This window comes from Vicia villosa, linkage group LG6, assembly GCF_029867415.1.
Source record: "Vicia villosa cultivar HV-30 ecotype Madison, WI linkage group LG6, Vvil1.0, whole genome shotgun sequence".
Classification (NCBI taxonomy): Eukaryota; Viridiplantae; Streptophyta; class Magnoliopsida; order Fabales; family Fabaceae; genus Vicia; species Vicia villosa.
In genome coordinates, this window is record NC_081185.1 from 63,972,693 (window position 1) to 63,980,158 (window position 7,466).

The window sequence follows — 7,466 nt, forward strand, 5'->3', positions numbered from 1 at the left end:
CCAGAGTTGATGTTCTTACTTTCCGTTCTCGACTCAGAGTTGATGGTTACCTCTTATCCGACCCCGAATTGACTTCCCTTTATTCTTCGACCCAGAGTTGACCCACTTTTTCTTTTTCAACCCAGAGTTGATGTTTATTTCATTTCTAACTCAGAGTTAAGTTGTTCGACCCAGTGTTGGTACGATCTTCCTTAGTGGATTTAACACCATTCTTTTCTCTAATGGATCCTATCTTATCAGGCAAATTTTCAGGTTTACTTGGTATTTAATCTTCTTCTACATCGAATGCTCGAAAGGCTAGCACCAATCTCGCTTTCAGGTTTAAGACGATTAAATAGGGGCAGCTGTTGCACCCCTAAATTTGCCCATCTAATTTTATTTTTAATTGGCTTATTGTTTTGACATCATTTGCACCTTAGGCCAACAATAAAACCATGCATCTCATTGAACACATAATTAAAGGATCAAGGATCCTGGATTAGGGCTTTCTCTTATTTATATCATCAACTTTTGGCATCAAGAACTGGTTCATTATCTCTAAGTACGATATAAGCATTTTGCATTGAGTTACTTTCTAAGATTGGACTTGTTCAAAAGGGCTTTTATTATCATTTGAATTATTGGATCACGAGATTACATGGATTACGAGATATCATAGCCCAACATTCTTTGTTTATATCTCTTCAAGGCGATAAAAAAAAAAGATTCAATTGGGACAAGAGGATTATTTTAAATATTTGGAACTTGTCGTTTGGATCCAAGCAATGATTTGAACATAATTCGCTCAGTGTTCAAGAGTCGACATCGGAAAGGTCAATTGCTTAAATTCTACTACAAAAAAAATCCATTACATTATGCTCCAAAGTTTCATTGCACAGTAAACTATACAAAATAAATAATAGCCTATTGTTTCCAATCTCATGCTTCATCCTAAGTGACAATTGCTGATCTTCAAACTTCCATATCCCCACAATGCTTCATGTAAAAATCTCCATGCTGAAATTATCTTCATGTCCATGCTAGACTCAGTTTTTCTTTTATAACCCATCAGCCTCCAAGAGTCAGCTAACAATCCATACCAGCATTCATCCAACATCATCCCAATACAAAGCTCACGAAGACTTGCAGCCATATTAAACCTTCACATCTGGAAAAGTTCAGCAAACCAAAGAAAATAAACCAGTCAGCAGCAATACTTAACCAAACAATTTAAACATCAATTCAAAGCTTGCATAATGACAAACACAAAGCCAAAATCACATTCAACCCAAAGCCATCTATTACAAATCTACAAGCCAAGCTCAGTTTTAAACAGTTAACAAATACCCTAACCTTTTTAACTAACAGCCAATACAAAGCATAATTATGCAGAAAATTCAGATTGACAGTTTGCAACATATCAGTTAGTCCCTAACTAACCTAACTAACTGTTAACAACCTATAACCGATTTGTAACAAACTGCAAACAGTCCCTAACCGAATTCTAATTTCCTAACAGAATTAGTTAACAGATCATAACTGAAAAATCAGAAGAAATACTAACATTGGGTACCTCTATATAACATCATCTTCATCATTCGTCATAGGCTGGACTCTCACTCTCTGCATTTTCTCTGAACCGAATCACTCTCAAAACATTCACAATTCATCTTCAAGTCTCCACAATTCTTCAACCTCTCTCCACTTTCTCCACTTCTTCACTCTTCAATCACCACTTCACCACAGAACCACCACCATTTCCATCTTCAGTCACCCATCATCTTCACCAATCCACATACTTCAATCATCCTCAGCTCTTCTCTGCAACCTCACGCATCACCAGTAATTGGTACAATCACGCACAACAACAACTTTAGAAAAGATCAAAACGGAGAAGAAGAGATCGATAGAAAAAGATAAGAAAGAAAAGGTTGTAACGAAAAAACTCACGATGGAATATTCATCAGGATTCTTCATCGATCACAGCTCGCCAATCGCCTTCATCTGTTCGCAACCGAAGCATTAGCCACGCATCGAGATTCAACCGAGAGTCTCTGGCTTCTTTGAATCGATATCCTTATCACTATAAAGCTTCTGCTTCATCATCATCATCATCATCATCGATTTACAACCCCAACATTCATCGCGATAGCTTTGAGCACTACTTTGACCGTATCATCTGCAAACAACATCATCAGCATACGTAAAAGAGAAAGAGAAGGAGATTGACGAGAGATGAGAGGACAGCGTTGAAGGTGAGATTCGCGACGGCAGAGAACCTCTGATTAGAGACGAAGAGAACGCCGCAGAAAGAGCTCATCGGAGAATCTAAAGAGAAGCCGCCGCCGTGAAAGAGGGTGAGACGAAGAGGTTGGCGCGGTTGAGAAGCTGAGTCGCAGCCAGGTAAACCCTAAGCCCTCTTTGTATTTTCGTTGCTTCAGGTTAATAATACTGAGTGTAATCAATTATGATATGGTTAATCTCTTAATTATTGTCATAAATCTTAATTAATTGAATCAATAAGCATTAATCTGAAGAGATAACAATTGTATCTGGATCAATTCGAAAACCTTGGGCCTGCCACGAATTTGCTATCCATACCATCCCTTGGTCCATTGCACCATCACTTTTGTCACACAAAAATCTGTAACAAAACATTCCTTGGGCCAACTCTGGCTGGGCCTTGCGCCCATATTGCTATTCCCCACTGTAATTCAGAATCCACACCCCCAGTTTCAATTGATATTTTTAGATTCTATTAGTTTTTTGCCATTTTTTTTTAGTGAATAAAAGCTAATTTTCTCCTATGGATCTTGGGACTTTAACATATTTTATCATATAAAAAATAATCACAAAAACATTAGTTTTAGGCTATTTGCTTTTAGTCTTTTACTTGTAATTCAATTTCTCCCATAAAAATCAATATAAAAAATAGTAGTATTTTATTTCATTTTGTACTATATTTTTGACTTGCTACTTCATGCTTGTGTATAATTTTGTGTCAATGTATCCTTACTCAATCTTATGACTTATAATCGTGACTTTAATTTTCATGTCTCCTTTATTCCTAACTTTAGGTAGAGACCATGACAATATTAGGAATTAGAAGTTCCCATTCATATTAAGCTAGTTATTCATTTTAGACTAGTTTTCTTCTCCTTTTTCTTTTCGACTTTAAAACATTAATAAAGGACGACGCGAATCATGCTAATGCCTTTTTTTTTAGTGTGAAAGAAATGATTGGGGCGTAGGCCCCGATGTATGTTCTTTCCCACTTAGCGGAAGAGGAATGATTGAGGCGTAGGCCTCGGTGTATTTCTTAACCGTTATTTAGAGAAACGATTGTGGCGTAGGCCTCGATGTGCATTCTCTAAATATTCAAAAATTGTATTTCATTTAGAGAAACGATTGTGGCGTAGGCCTCGATGTGCATTCTCTAATTATTCAAAAACTGTATTTCATTTAGAGAAACGATTGTGGCGTAGGCCTCGATGTGCATTCTCTAAATATTCAAAAAAAACTCTTTTTTTATGGCATGATTCAAGTCACAAATTAATTTCCCTTAAAAGACACCCAACCAAAAACATTTCAAAATATCTAATTAAGGCTCAGACTTAAACAAAGTAAGGAAGTGATGCGAAGCCTTGTAGTGGGTTTTCGTCCATCATGGAATCACACCTAAAAGACACAAACCAATTTTCTCTCTTCTCTCTCTTGCCTCCGAGGCATTCTTTCTCTTGCCTTCAGGGCATTCTTTCTCCTAATCGAGCACGTTACTTCCGCTCCATTCCCAGCTTAAGACTCCAGAGGTCGAGCAGCGGAGTGCGAATGTAACTGTTCAACTAAAAAACACAAAAACAAACAAAAACTAAAGAGCCGAACTACGGCGCTCTGATTCCTGAAAAGGATACGTAGGCATTGGGTCGCGGGGCCTAAGCGAGCACAACTATTTATAAACCTTATTTTCCCCGTGTTTCTTTTCTTTCATTTGCATGCATTCCCTTAGTAATTAAGCTTTAGATTTATACACCCTTTAGATAGCAACAAACATAGGTGGATACCATCGAGTACGATGGGCGTGAGGGGTGCTAGTACCTTCCCCTTGCGTAACCGACTTCCGTACCCTATCTCTGGTCGAAAGACCTTTTCTTATCCTTTCCTTATTCCAGGTTTTCTGATATTCCTTTCCCTCTTTGGGATAAATATATTGGTGGCGACTCTGTTCACATTTCGCGAGCCTGCGACAGATGCATAAAGAAATTGAAGTTTATGTGGACGACATGATAGCCAAGTCCAGCACAGAAGAAGAACATATTGAATACCTGTTAAAGTTGTTTCAACGACTAAGGAAATATCAGCTTCGCTTGAATCCTAACAAATGTACTTTTGGGGTTAGATCTGGAAAACTCTTGGGTTTCATTGTCAGCCAAAGAGGTATTGAAGTAGATCCCGACAAAGTCAGAGCTATTCAAGAGATGCCTGCACCAAAGACTGAAAAGCAAGTAAGAGGGTTTCTCGGACGATTGAACTATATCTCCAGATTTATCTCTCAAATGACTGCTACTTGTGGGCCGATTTTCAAGCTTCTCCGCAAAGATCAAGGGGTTGTATGGACTGAAGATTGCCAGAAAGCGTTTGACAGTATCAAAGAGTACCTGTTAGAACCACCAATATTGATTCCTCCAGTTGAAGGAAGACCATTAATCATGTACCTTACTGTGTTAGAAGAATCCATGGGCTGTATGCTTGGACAGCAAGATGAAACCGGTAAGAAGGAGCATGCCATCTATTACTTGAGTAAGAAATTCACAGACTGTGAGTCTCGTTACTCCATGCTCGAAAAAACATGTTGTGCTTTGGCTTGGGCTTCAAAACGTCTCCGCCAATACATGATCAACAATACTACTTGGTTAATCTCCAAAATGGATCCGATCAAGTACGTCTTTGAAAAGCCTGCATTAACAGGAAGGATTGCCCGATGGCAAATGCTGTTATCCGAATATGACATTGAATACCGTGCTCAAAAAGCGGTCAAAGGAAGCATTCTCGCCGATCATTTGGCGCATCAACCAATTAATGAATATCAATCTCTCAAGTTTGACTTTCCTGATGAAGATGTCATGTACTTGAAGATGAAAGATTGTGACGAACCATTACCTGAAGAAGGTCCTGAGCCCGGATCAAGATGGGGCCTAATTTTTGATGGAGCAGTAAACGCTTTTGGCAATGGAATTTGGGCAATCATCATCACTCCCAAGGGTACTCATATCCCATTCTCCGCCAGATTGCTATTTGATTGCACCAACAACATCGCAGAATATGAAGCTTGTATCATGGGTCTCGAAGAAGCCATTGACTTAAGAATCAAGATCCTAGACATATATGGAGATTCAGCCCTTGTGATCAACCAAATCGAAGACAAATGGGAAACTTACCACCCTGGCTTGATTCCCTACAGAGATTATGCAAGACGTCTGTTGACTTTCTTCAACAAGGTTGAATTGCATCATATACCTCGAGATCAGAATCGAATGGCAGACGCCTTGGCTACTCTATCTTCCATGTTCAAAGTCAGTCACTGGAATGATGTGCTTACAGTCAGAATTACGCGCCTTGAAATGCCCGCCTATGTGTTTGCAACTGAAGCAGTCATCGATGATAAACCGTGGTTTCACGACATCAAACGCTTCCTTCAAACTCAAGAGTACCCGCTTGGGGGATCAAACAAAGATAAGAAAACTCTAAGGAGACTTTCTGGCAGTTTCTTCCTGAACGGAGATGTGCTATACAAAAGAAATTTCGACATGGTTTTGCTCAGATGCGTGGATAGACACGAAGCAGACATGTTAATACATGAAGTGCATGAAGGGTCCTTTGGAACTCATTCAAATGGGCATGCAATGTCCAAGAAGATCTTAAGAGCAGGATACTATTGGTTGACAATGGAATCAGACTGTTACAAACACGTGAAGAGATGTCACAAGTGCCAGATCTACGCAGATAAGATCCATGTGCCACCGACTCTACTCAACGTTCTCTCATCTCCGTGGCCTTTCTCCATGTGGGGTATCGACATGATTGGAATGATCGAACCGAAAGCTTCAAACGGTCATCGTTTCATCTTGGTAGCTATTGATTACTTCACCAAATGGGTCGAAGCAGCATCTTACGCCAATGTTACAAGACAAGTGGTTGTGAGGTTTATCAAGAATAACATCATTTGCCGATATGGTGTTCCCAGCAAGATCATTACTGACAATGGTTCAAACTTGAACAACAAAATGATGAAAGAATTGTGTGAGGAATTCAAGATTGAGCATCATAACTCTTCTCCTTACAGACCAAAAATGAACGGCGCAGTTGAGGCTGCTAACAAGAACATTAAGAAGATCGTCCAGAAAATGGTCGTCACTTACAAAGACTGGCATGAAATGCTGCCATTTGCTTTACATGGATACCGTACTTCAGTGCGTACTTCAACAGGGGCAACTCCCTTTTCTCTAGTATACGGCATGGAAGCTGTGCTCCCCGTAGAAGTTGAAATCCCGTCAATGAGAGTCCTCATGGAAACTAAGTTATCAGAGGCTGAATGGTGTCAAAGCAGATACGATCAGTTGAACTTAATCGAAGAAAAACGTATGACTGCTCTATGCCATGGACAGTTATACCAAGCAAGGATGAAACAAGCCTTCAACAAAAAGGTTCGACCTCGTGAATTTCAAGAAGGCGACCTCGTGCTTAAAAAGATCTTGTCTTTTCAACCAGATTCTAGGGGCAAATGGTCTCCTAATTACAAAGGCCCGTATGTTGTCAAAAGAACATTTTCTGGCGGCGCCATGATTCTTGCGACCATGGATGGTGATGAACTCCCACATCCTGTGAATGCTGATGCAGTCAAGAAATACTTTGTCTAAAAAATACAAAAGAACAGCTCGGTAAGTTGAAAACCCGCAAAGGGCGACTTAGGCAAAAATGAGCGTCTCGGTGGACTGAAAACCCGAAAGGGCGGTCCAGGCAAAAATTAGAGACAATAAACAGAAAAAATTCATCCTGGTAGATTGAAAACCTGAAAGGGCAATCTAGGCAAAAATTAAGGATTTATGACAAAGTAACTGCATCAGTCCGTACTTCGTCACCTGAGGAGTCTTTTTCATCAAAGGATCTACAATCAAATCATCGCCAATCTGAAGCGACAAGCACAGTTGGAACTCAAAGTTGTTTAGGGGGGATAGTGGTTATTGCTTTCAATGTAGCCTTTTCCGCATAATTACCATTTCTAACTTTTGTAAATACTCCATGGAATCACGCCTTTAGCTGATTTCCATCCTATTAAATAAATTTGAGCCTTGTGCCCATTTGTTTGCAATCTTTAATTTCTTTCAGCTTGCAAAATGACGCTTTAAATGTGTTATTCACTTTTGAAACAAAAAAAAAGAGAAAAAATAAGTTTTAAATGAATTTAATTCACTTTTCTTTTTCAAAATAAA